This window comes from Mchenga conophoros, linkage group LG7, assembly GCF_057382185.1.
Source record: "Mchenga conophoros isolate Kocher_MC1m ecotype Shallow Benthic linkage group LG7, M_conophoros_male_GT1.1, whole genome shotgun sequence".
Lineage (NCBI taxonomy): Eukaryota > Metazoa > Chordata > Actinopteri > Cichliformes > Cichlidae > Mchenga > Mchenga conophoros.
This window is the reverse complement of record NC_140532.1, coordinates 67,595,171-67,608,608: the sequence shown is the minus strand read 5'-3', so window position 1 is coordinate 67,608,608 and position 13,438 is coordinate 67,595,171.

Sequence of the window (13,438 nt, the reverse complement as noted above, 5' to 3'; positions counted from 1 at the left end):
TCTCTTATCCTCCTGCTCCTGAAAAAACAAAACAAAGCGAAGCATCCACCCTTCTCTTGTCGGCTGGGTGAATTGTTTATGAATTGTTTATTGGCATTTACTAATCCTAAAGTGGGTGCAGTCATTGTCTCAGTATCAAGTCAGTCAAAACTTTTAGTCGTCAGTCCATCACAGTCCAGTCACATACATACCTCCATACACATTCATACCAGATGTTGCTGATAATGGAGTCTCACGCGCAACCTATTCGAGCCTCCATCACCAGCAAGATGACGTCATCATTTTAAAGGAAAACAATTCCTTGTTGTTTTTTGGGCCGGATTGACTCGGTGCAATCCTTTTAGACTCAGAACTTCTCAGTGTTCCCTATAAGTGAATTTCTCCCAAGCCAATTACAATCATGGAGAAGCACACTTTGCAACTGTTTTTGTAAGAATATTTCATAGCGCTTTAAATTTCAATCTTTCAGGCCTGGTTTAAAGAGCTGATTGTTAAATCATAAACTCACAAAATATCAACATATCACCACCGGTGGATCACACCTCTCAGATTTTCTTATCTCAGTGCACTGTAACAAAACGAAAACAGACATAACCAACAAAATACTACTAAAATAACACAAACTAGGGCCCGTTGCAGACATGTCCAAGCATAAAACTATCCCTCTCTCGCTTACGAGAAAGAACACAAGCCAAAGCTCACTGATAAAATCAAGCTAGCGCTAAACAAAACCAAACAATCAACCAGAAATTCACAGGAACATTTTGCTTCCTGCCGGGACAATATTGTGTGGGAATGAGAACCTCAGGTGCCGTAACACCTTTTGTTCCTCCTTGAATTAAAACTCAATCACAGAAAATGCCGTACTCCGACCTAAACTTACACTATTAATTCATCATTTTCACTCTGTGCCACTGTTCCTCATCAGGGCTGTGTGAAGCACAGCAAAGAATTCAGTCAAGGCCTTGAGCCATAAACAGACATCACGCACAGACATTGTTTTCATAACCAAACTTTTTTAGAGCTTATTCCTAAAATCTACATAAATGCCTTCTAGGTGACATATAACACATTCTAAGTAATCAATGGCTCCTCATAAAAATTATGCATTGGGATGTTTGTGTGCAGCATTTTGCATATCAGCATAAGCAAAGCATTCTTCATTGCATCAGCGTGTATGTGTGTGTGTGTGTGTGTGTGTGGATCACTTCTCAGTGAATCAGCATTCCAATGTGTGTGTGTGTGTGTGTGTGTGTGTTTGGGCGTGCGTTTGTGTGACCTCCTGGGCCCTGTTTCAGGAAGCCGGTTTAGAAAACTCAGAGTGAAAAACGATACTCAGGGTTGAGTAACCCCGAACTGTCCAACTCGGAATATTCGGTTTCAGAAAGGCTGATAACAATTAGTTCAGTCAACGCGGAGTTGCTTTAACCCCAAGTGAAGCGCGCACGAGGATACATAAAGCCCTGATTAGTGGAGCACAGATTAAGCGAGTCACCATGGAGACGGAGGGAAAGAAGGCGCGGTCAATGTATTTTACAGCGCTTGAGGCCGAAATTCTGATGGCAGCATATGCAGATAACATGCAAATTCCGCGGAAAAAAGTAACACAAAAAAGTATCATAAACCAAACCTACGGACGTGTTTCGCTCTCGCGTTGCCAGCGTTCAACTGCACCGTGAAGTCAGCATCTGCTTTTCCTTAAATCAACTTCTATTTCATAGCCGGCAAAAGCCAGGACGTCACTGACACCATAAACAAAATAAACAAACCTCGACTTCAATGTACTGGACTAATGGCCGCGTCTTCAGAAGAAATTCTAACGTATTATTGCTACAGAAGCCAGTATTAGACAAAATTAAATGTGGAAGGTAAAGTGGCTGCAACTGGCTCAACGTAGTATCTTATTAGTATCTCGGTAGAAGCAGTTTATTTAACACACTGGAATTCAGCCTCAACTTATGTTGTTAGTATCTTGCGCCAAAAACCAGACACCGACAAATTTACTGTGAAAATACATGTGACTCAGCGAACAGATTCATTTGGAAAGCCCAATATGCACATTTGGTATTTATAATACAACAGGCTGTGCTTACCTTTCTGTTTTAGGCCGGCCTTCTGTTCACTTTGCCCCACGATCTCACCAAAGGCCAAATCTGCACCTCCTCAGCACACCAAAGATCCGGGTCACACGGCACCAAGTTGTTGAATTCTCCCAATTCTTTGAATCTTTGGGCTGAAGGAAGGACAATACTCGGTGTATCAATGCTCAATCAACAATCATTTATTTCCATACAATTCAACAGTCAGAGCATTACAACGTCCGGACGGGAGAGATGCTACCAGAGGGTCAGGCACATGTCTCAAAATGGTGACGGGTTGCTCAGCTTTTTATAGTCTCTAGTGGCCCCCAGCTAGTCGTAAAAGCCAAAACATCACATTTTTTCTCTGTTACAGCGCCTAAGTTATGACCTCGGCAGTTGTTTCTCTGCTTTCTGTAAGGTGGGGGTGTGGAATGTGGTCTATCTATCTCCCCTGTCTTTAGACACAGAGTCTCCTGCTTACAACCTTCTCTTCATGATTCAACAATTAAGCATGTCAAGAAAACAGTGTAACACATTCCCAGCAGATCAAGGATACAGAGTGATGCACATTTATCTAATGAACTAATATGTGAATATGTTCTGTTAACTCAAAAGTATAACGAGAACTACACTACATACAGCTCACACACTCTATATTAAAGGGTATAATGTGATCTACAGCAGTATTCTAATTCACCTACTTTGATTACATATATAAGGTAACATATAATAACAGAATAATCTAATAGAACTGAGAGCATGTCCGCGATGTGTCACATGAGCAATATTAGGCCTGAGGATGTTATTCAAATAAATTATAGATTGTGCTGAAAAACGGTAACGTTCACACAGAAAATCATCAGGAAATGATAAAATCAATCAATCAATCAAAATTTATTTATATAGCACATTTTTAAGACCGAAGTACACCAAAGTGCTTTCCATTAAAATCGCAGTACAAATAAAATCACAATAAAATATAAATTACAAATATATAAAATATAAGATAATTACATAATCTAAATACAGAGCCAGATGTAAATTACCCTAATTCGCCTTAAATGCCAGATCAAACAAATACGTTTTTAAACGTGATTTAAAAGACTGAATGGAATCTGACGCGCGAATATGAAGAGGGAGAGTATTCCATAGCCTGGGTGCAGCAACGGCAAAGGCACGGCCTCCTCTGGTCTTCAGCCGAGACCTAGGTTGCACCAAGAGCAGTTGGCCCGATGATCTTAGTGCTCTCTGAGGGCTGTACAGACAGAGGAGATCAGCTAAGTAGTCAGGTGCCATATTGTTCAAAATTTTATAAGTAAACAATAGAATTTTAAAATCAATTCGATATTTGATAGGAAGCCAGTGTAAATTTTTCAGAACAGGGGTGATAGAGTCAAACTTTCTAGTGCCGGTCAAGAGACGTGCTGCGGCATTCTGGACCAGCTGCAGACGCTGCAGAAGAGAAGATTGTAGACCCAAGTAGAGAGAGTTACAATAGTCCAGTCTTGACATAATGAAAGCATGGATGAGTTTCTCCATATCTTTGTGTGGTATGTAGGGTTTAGCCTTAGAGATTAGGCGTAGTTGATGAAAGCTAGTTTTTACCACATTAGAGACCTGTTTGTCAAGTTTGAAGGAACTATCCATGAAAACTCCAAGATTCCTGGCAGTATCAGTAAGGTAGTTAGCAACAGGCCCAAATGTGTCAGTCAATTGTCCCAGAGGCATATTTTGGTCAAAAACAATAATTTCTGTCTTCTTTCCATTTAAAGTAAGATGTAAATGTCCAAACACGCTCTAATCACTCTCTCCCGGCGGAGAGCTCTGCGGAGAATTTGGGCTTCAACATCTACTGGCTCTTCAAGGAAGGAGCACGCCATGTCTGACACTTCCTACAGTCAGGTTTCTGACAAAGGGGTGGAGAAGGTCAGGGTTAGTTGAAGTAAACCTGCTAGGGGGCAGGTTAGCTTCACGGAGTGTGTCGTCATAGTAACTCACTCAGAATTAATCTAAACTCGCTTTGTGAAACCGAAAACCCAGAGTTTTCGTTAACTCAGGATATACTTACTCAGAGTTTGCACTAAACCGGCTTCCTGAAACAGGGCCCAGGTCGTCTGTTGTTTCACACCATGTTTCCAGGTCGCATGTATTCATGTCCAGGTTTGTTCATGTCAGGGTTCTTCATGTTGTGTTTTAGTTCACCCAGTTTAGGTTAAAGTTTAGTTTTGCATCAGTTTGCCTTGCCCCTTTCTTTGTACCCTTCTATCAGCCTTATTGAACTGCTGGAGTGATGATGTCCTATGACATCATCACTCCATAAGCCAATGAGATTATCACATGACAGTTTTGAATGGGGATATTTCTTTTGAACTGTTTTCAATTTAACGTAATATTTAAGTGTTTCTTAGTTTTAGACTAGCTGGTTAGTCTATTTCAACGTTTTAAACCATGTCCCAGGGTTTTTACTTCACCATTGATGGGGTTTTAACAAGCAAATAAAAGACAGAGCTTAACTCTGTAAAGATTAGATGAAAAATACTCAAAGGATAAATTCAATTGGTTTATTATTTTCTTACATAAGTTGAAAAAAGTAAAACAAGTAACTACAGAAACAACAAAAGAAAAGTTAAACAAGCAAATAAGTAAATGAAGGGGGGAAAGGAGGAGGGGAGGAAACCCCAACAACCCCCTCTGAGCAAGCACGAGGCGACAGTGGGGAGGAAAAACTGCCTTTTAACGGGCAGAAACCTCCAGCAGAACCAGGCTCAGGAGGGGACAGTCAACTGCTGGGACTGGTTGGGGGGGGAGGGTGAAAAACGAAAAAAGATGAAGAAGGTGGAGAATATGTGTTAGGGGGGACAGGAGAGGTGCAAGGTAAGATGGATCACAGGTGGAGGAGGACGAGGCTAAATCATCTGAATAAGCGGCAGAACCAGCCTTTTTTCTTCTTTTTCAGGTATTTTTCCATGAGCTCCTTCTCCAGGATAAGGGTTCTCAGCTGATCGTTTGTTTCTGCATTCTGCTGCTCGAGTTGCTGGCATCTTTGCTTCATTTCTTTTAAGGTTGCTTGTTTTTTTCTAAGCTTTTCTTGCTTTTTGTTGTGCATCTCTTCTAACAGCTCATTTTTTCTCTGGATTTCTTGACTCGTACGCTGCAGGTCTTCATGCATTTTCTCTTGTTGTTGCTTTTGTGCCTGCATTTCAATTATTTGGCTCTTCAAGTCACTGGACTCCAACAACATCTTCTTAATGACCGCTGAGTGTTTCCTCTTCATTCCATCAATCCTACACTGCATCTCTGAACATCGTTTTTCCAGTATTTCCTTTTCTCTTTCCAGTTCAGGTGTTTCACAAAGTTCTAGCAATGCTAGATTCCTTCTCTCAAAGTCCTGGATAATACGTTGTTCTTCTTCCTGTTGCTTTCTTTCTTCAAGAAGCTCTTTATTTTTGCGCTTTATTTGACCAAACCTGACTATCAGATTGTTGTACAATTTCCGTGTGGCTTTGAGTTTGTCCTTCATTTGTATTTCCTTTTCTCTTTTCAGTTGAAGTGTTTCCTCATATTCTTTATTATAAAATTCTTGCAATTCTAGATGCCTTCTCTCAAAGTCCTGGATAATACGTTTTTCTTCTTCCTGTTGCTTTTTCTCTTCAAGAAGCTCTTTATTTTTGCGCTTTGTTTCACCACACTTGACTTTCAGATTGTTGTACAATTTCTGCATGGCTTTGAGTTCGTCCTGCATTTGTATTTCCTGTTCAGTCTTCTGTTGGTGGATTTTTTCAATTGTTTTCTCCGCTTCATTGAGCTTTCCTCGAAGCACCTGATTCTGTTTCTCAATGTTTTGGAGATCCCACTGTATCTCCTCAATATTAGCTTTCTTTCGTTGAAGCTGGGCAGATGTTTCTTTTAATTCAGCACTCTGTGTTCCTGATGAAAGAAAACGAGAAAAAATCTTCTCTCGTCCTTCATCAAACTTCACTCCCGAGCCCTCGTTGATCATTTTTATATCAGGCTGGCGTTGCTGTTTTTCTTCCAGGTCTTTATTTCGTGCTTCCAGTTGTCTGCACTTTTCCTCTAGTTGAAGCTTCTCTTCTTCAATTTGTTTAATTTTGTAATGTAGGTCAGATTTTTCCTTCTGACTTTCCTGTAATGCTCTTTGGACTGATAAGACACCAGCCGTGGTAATTTCTCCTGGAGAGATTGGCCGCACAATTTCTCCTGGAGAGATTGGCCGGCCAGAACACAAAGGACAGGCAGCATAATCTTTTTGTGTTTGTTGGCGTTTTCGTGGAGGCATGTTGGAGCCCGTGCACAGTGACTCTGAAAAGGCTTAGAAATATTTCCAAATGTATCTCTGGTCGAACGTTTGAAGGCTGTGAACAAACTGATTAATTGCTGCTTCTGACCCCTATTTATAGACTTCAGATCAAAGGCAACAAAGTCCTTGTGACATCATCACTCCGTAAGCCAATCAGATTGTCACATGACATTTTAGAATGGGGATGTTTTGTTTTAAATTGTTTTCAAATGTAACTTTAGTGTTTCTTAGTTTAAGACCAGTTGGGCTAACACCCCCCCCCCCCCCCCCCCATTTAGTTGATTCACATATTAATTGCCACAAACATGTCAATAATAAATTTTATGATAAATGTTTTTTCATTATCCTACTTTTATAAAAGGAAACATTATTTAAAGCAGCGGTCCCCAACCTTTTCTGCGCCACGGACCGGTTTATGCCCGACAATATTTTCACAGACCGGCCTTTAACCTGCAACCAAATCTGCAGCTCCATACAGCAATGTTACGACTTGGATTATATCTTATAACTCATAACTCTTATGTTAGCTCCCTCAGTAGCATACTGTCTGAAATATTCGACGGCTGCAATAATTCTTCAAGTGTTATTTTTTTCTTTGTATTCTAATTTCACCGAAGTTTACTAAACTCAACAAACTTAATATTACGTACCGGGACATTTATTCTCTCCTCATTTTCTTTCGCCGAAAATTGTTTTCTGACAAACCATCCTACTTTGGCAAAACGTCCTACCGTAAGTAGTTTATGCACATTTCTGCTGTCACAGAGTAATTCCAGGCCAATTTAAGTAGGTATGACGGTTTGCCACCTAACTTTGCCCATCAGAGTATACTTGTAGCTGTTATTAACAAAAGTAGGACGATTTGCCACTAAATTTTAGCCGTTTAAGTATGCTTGTAGGTGACATTCACAAAGGTAGGACGGTTTGGCACTGAATTTCGTGTTGTGCGCATGCGCAGAAACAACGGGTAGGATGGTTTGCCAGGTAGGATGGATTCCCAGAACACCGTCTTTCGTGCTTGGCTCTCCTACCTTTCCTAAGGTGATGCTCATAGTGCAGAAGCCGATGCTGCATTCACTTACACTCGGATATCTGAGCTTCACTGTGAAAACATGATCGTACATTTGATTGAATTTTATTGTTTTAGCTTCGGGGTGGCACCTGGGGTGGCCAGTCTGGTTGGGGCTGTGGCCCGTGCCCCCCCGCTGGACATGCCACTGAACTTCACACAATGATGTTAAATCAGTCAGTCTTGTCAGCTTTAACCAGTCAGTCAGTTCCCCATTCTTTTTTAAATTCTCACACACCAGAAACTCACAATCAGCTCACTCATTTAGGCCACAGACACGTTTTATTCAGTTTTCCTTCTTTCCCTTCATCATAAAACACGTGACATGTTGTCATGCACTTCACAAAACAAGTTTGTTCTTATGTGTTCAGTATTGTGTATCTGGGTGCAGGGTTCACTCGCACATCAAAACAGGAAACTCAGTGTTTTAGAGTCTCCAACACATCCCATTCACTTGTGCTAAAATTCAGTCACCTTTCCTTAATCTAATTATGATCAGCTAATTTGCATATCAGCTACCATCCCACCAAGTTGACAGGACAACAGAAATGCATGTTCAAAATGTTATCACAAAAATAGAATTTCCCTCATACAGTAAATTACTTGTGCTGCATCAGACAGAAAGCATCTCCCAATTTACTATATTAACAACTAAATTTATTGTCTGATCACTGGTTGTTCAAACCAGAATCTTTTTCCCCACAAAAGTTAAACTGTTGTCCTGCAGCCTACAGAGTTAATTTGTCAGCATTGGATAAATTCAGCATTTGGTAACAAGCTGATTTTCATTGCATGTGTGTGTGTTATTAGGCAGGTTTAATCGATGTCTGAGGAGCTGCATCTCCAGCAGAACATGTTGTTAAAGCTGCCTTTCCTACACACTTGTTTGCTATTATTTGATCTTTTTTTTTTTTTAAACTAATTTGCTATTAGTCCAATGGTCTTTGCATCACTTTTCATCACACTAAGTGACTTGGACAAGATGACAAGCAGAATCTCATGCTTAAGATGCCGTCTGGTCTTCATGAGTATCATTGTATGTGTATATGCATGTAGGGTTAGCATGGTTAATGCATTTTCTGTATGTTTTTGTGTTCCTCTGTCATCAAATTTTCATTATTCTCATCACTGCTTAAAACAACACACATCTCTCTGTTTTTTTAAACTGTCCTTTTCTCCAAAACAGAAAGTAGCGTTACAGTTGTTTCAGACTGAGAAACACCAAACACTCTTCATGTTATCATTCATACTTCATCCACACAAATATTTTATTTCTTTTTGTCCACTGGGCAGGTGACCTGCAGAATCATGTCTGCCCCAGCTGGATACCTTTTCACACACACCGTGATGCCAGACACACTCACTTCTGCTTAGCGCACAATTTCACTTCATTCGTCAACGATCCACACACCACGTACTGCCCAATAAATACTTTGCAGTGTATTTCACCCTTGGACTTCTTTTACGTTTGCGGCAGGAAACGCGACTTACCCCAAAACCCAGGCTACGTGTACACAACAGATCACAGAATTCTAGTTTCTAGGTATGTGTCTGTGTGTATGCGTGTGCATGTGAGTGTGTGTTTGGGCGTGCGTTTGTGTGACCTCCTGGGCCCTGTTTCAGGAAGCCGGTTTAGAAAACTCAGAGTGAAAAACGATACTCAGGGTTGAGTAACCCCGAACTGTCCAACACGGAATATTCGGTTTCAGAAAGGCTGATAACAATTAGTTCAGTCAACGCGGAGTTGCTTTAACCCCAAGTGAAGCGTGCGGACGAGGATACATAAAGCCCTGATAAGCGGAGCACAGATTAAGCGAGTCACCATGGAGACGGAGGGAAAGAAGGCGCGGTCAATGTATTTCACAGCGCTTGAGGCCGAAATTCTGATGGCAGCATATGCTGATAACATGCAAATTCCACGGAAAAAAGTAACACAGCCTCAGCTGCAAAAGAAAGAGAGCATGCATGGCAAAACATGGCCGACAGAGTCAATGCGTGAGTGTTAATTTAAACATTGATCGAGGGATTTCCACCCATTTAACACATTATTTTATCATATGTTATTTTATTTGTTATTTTATACATTTGATTTTGTGATGTGATGTGAGCGCAGGTGCAACCCAACAGGCCCCAAACGTTCCTGGCAGCAAGTAAAAATGAAATATAAAAATATAGTCCAAACAGGTAAGGTGTAATTGTATTATGAGCCATAGTGCTTGGTCTGTTTGTCCCATGTAAATCAATTGCAGTTAGAGGCTACATTAATTTCCCCTCTGTAAGCACTTATTGAAATTATCTGAGCACATTACAAGTACATATTTGCTTACTCTGTATGCTCAAATGTGGCCCGTTATAGCCAACAGAAAAAAAGCGGAGGCCCGAAAAACAGGTGGGGGTCCTCCACCACCACCACTCACAGAGGCTGAGCAGTTGGCCCTCAGCCAAAACAGTGGGCGCCCTGTGGCCGAAGGCATCTCTGCGGGGACATCCTCTGAGTCAATAACCCCGCAAGACACAAGTGCCTACATAAGGGGTAAATTCAAAATAATACATGATGTGCATACATCCTTTCTTCACAGTCACCTTTGCAGTGCTACTCATTCATTTGATAAACTCTTTACCATAATGGATTATTTTGTAGTGAAGTTATTTTCCGACTGATTTTGCCTTCCCTCAGTCTTGGTTGTCTTTGAGAGCATAATGACAATGAAGTGTAAGGTGATTGGTATGTTTGTTAATTGCCATTTGGTCCCTTGTAAGTTATAAGTGACCTGTATAAACCTCATATTCTATCAGTTGATGGTGGTGGTGTACTGCATCTGGTGCAGCCTCCTGTTGAGCCAGACCAACATGCAGTTGTGAGTAATACTCCACAGATTATATGAGTTTACAGTAGAACAGCAATGTTGTTTATTTCTTTACTACAGGAAAATAATGAAGAAACATTGACAGCTGTTACAGAGGAGGAAGCAACAGAGACACTTTATGAGGTTTACATCTTTTAATACTTTGTGTACAGGAAATACAGGCGACCAATAAAGCCAGTTGAACAAAAATCTGTTTATTCTTCTTTCAACATGTTGAGGTGATGGGTCAAAGGAAATGATTGTGACATATGGTGTCTCTGACTGCTCTTCCATCTTGTATGTCCGTGGGAGGGTCAGGATGTTCATGGTTTGGATCACTGCTGATGTTTGGTTCAGAAGGACAGTGTTCTCCTCTAATTGTGGCAATGTTGTGAAGAATCACACATGCCACAATAATGTCACATGCCCTTTCTGGGGTGACCCTGAGTCTTTGCAGGCACTGGAACCGGGCCTTAAGCATTCCGATAGTCATTTCAATTCTGGCTCTTGTCCTGCAATTAGCCAGATTATATCGCTGCTGTGGGCCTGGTTCAGGGTCAGGGTAAGGGGTAAGCAAATAGGGTAAACATGGATACCCCCTATCACCAAGCAAGTAGCCAGTGAACTCTCCTAAGACAGAAGGATACACTTCAGTTCAAATGTCCCTGAAGCAATTGGTCTTTATATATTTTAAAGTATTCTCAACTCACCATGTCCAAATTTTGTGCTCAGTGTACATTCACGGAATATTTGTGAGTCATGGACAGAGCCTGGCCACTTGGCTTCCACATTTGTGATAATGTTGGCAGCATCACATATGATCTTCACAGTGCAGAGAACACAAATTAGCATCCATTACTATAATGAAATAATTTGTTAGTTTGAAATGCTACAGGGAACTATGTACCTGTACATTAATGCTGTGGAAAGACTTCCTGTTCACATAGTCTCCTTCACTTACTGAAGGAGCAATGATTGGAATGTGAGTGCCATCTGTACAGCCAATCACGCCTGGGAACCGTGAGAATAAATGTAAAATTTAAGTAGTAGTCCAAGTATCACCACATCATGAATTAAGTTTTGTTCATCCTGATACCTGCAATTTTGTGGCATCCCTCTTTGATAAATCTTGTGGGTCTATGACCGGGGAACACCACAGACGAGTACAGGAGACGTTTCAGTGCAACTGTAACATTCCTGACTGCCCGACAGACGGTAGCCTTGGAAACGTGCTCAGCGTCACCAATATTATACAGAAAGCTCCCGTTTGCAAAAAACCGAAGTGCAATACAAATAATATGCAATGAACTGAGAGCATGTCCGCGATGTGTCACATGCGTAATATATGGCCTGAGGATGTTATTCAAATAAATTATAGATTGTGCTGAAAAATGGTAACGTTCACACAGGAAATCATCAGGAAATGATAAAATGTCCAAACGCGCTCTAATCACTCTCTCCCGGCAGAGAGCTCTGCGGAGAATTTGGGCTTCAACATCTACCGGCTCTTCAAGGAAGTGGCACGCCATGTCCGACACTTCCTACTGTCAAGTTTCCGACAAAGGGGCGGAGACAGTCAGGGTTAGTTGTAGTAAACCTGCTAGGGGGCAGGTTTACTTCATGGAGTGTGTCGTCATAGTGACTCACTCAGAATTAATCTAAACTCGCTTTGTGAAACCGAAAACCCAGAGTTTTCGTTAACTCAGGATATACTTACTCAGAGTTTGCACTAAACCGGCTTCCTGAAACAGGGCCCTGCTCACCAAAAGGGTCATAAAGGCAGGACGTTTACTAAACAAGAAAACAGAACCCTCACATAGGCTGTGCCTGTAATAAAAGACTACAGCCTCCCCCACCATTCAACAGGCTGGGGAGGGGGTCACAAACAAAGGAATGTCCTTGACCATATAGTTTGAACCAAGACTTACAAGTTTAAGTACAATGATGGCAACATTTAACATTTGACTCCAACACTTTCACTACCCCTGATCACCTCCTGTGTGCTTTAGTCTGTGTTTTCATTCGTTCCTTATCTGGGCCCTGTTTCAGGAAGCCGGTTTAGAAAACTCAGAGTGAAAAACGACACTCACGGTTGAGTAACCCCGAACTGTCCAACTCGGAATATTCGGTTTCAGAAAGGCTGATAACAATTAGTTCAGTCAACGCGGAGTTGCTTTAACCCCAAGTGAAGCGCGCGGACGAGGATACATAAAGCCCTGATTAGTGGAGCACAGATTAAGCGAGTCACCATGGAGACGGAGGGAAAGAAGGCGCGGTCAATGTATCTTACAGCGCTTGAGGCAAGTAGTAATACGATGGCACCTGTCCAAGATGGCGGCCAACCAAACCGGTTTGACAACCGGTTTGACCGGTTTCGTGCGTGTGCGCATGCGCGTTCAGTAATTCGATGGCACTAGTCCAAGATGGCGGCCAACCAAACCGATTTGACCAGTTTCGTGTGTGTGTGCGCATGCGCGTTCAGGTGTGGAAATACCACAGGGGATCAGAGGGGTTATATGAGTTTATGTGTTTTTAACGGGGTTTTAATTTAATCAAACCATAGGGTTTTTAATTAAACTATTTTTATCACTTAGGTGTATCGCAACATTCAGTTATGCATGTGTTCTTAAAAGCAATTCTTTGTTTCTTGTTTCATTCTTGGCGGAGTGGAAGCTGTTTTGGTTCACAGTGCGCCTTAACAAAGAGGGTGTGCTCTAGTCAAAAGTGTTGGTAATAGTGTTTTAATCACACTAATTTTCTAAATCTGACAATGTCTCAGCTTGCAGTGAGGCATGCATTTTATTTTATAAATGGCACAAATGGGAATTTCTTCTGAATGGGTGATGTCAGCATGTTCACAAGCGTTTCATTTAATCAAACCCCTAGTTTTAATTTAACTAGTTTTTACACATCTACTGGGGTTTCTTTCCAGGGTTGATGCGATCATTTTATTTAAAAATCGGGATTTCGGAATGTTGAACTAAGAGTGAGACAAAGCCAGCCAGCTAGTTTTTAACACAGTAAATGTTACAAATAGCATTCAGTCCTTTAGAAAATAAATGCTATAAGCAGCCAGTATCGCTCTTTTCAAACTAATCGTCTTTTAAATACACTCATTTTGTGA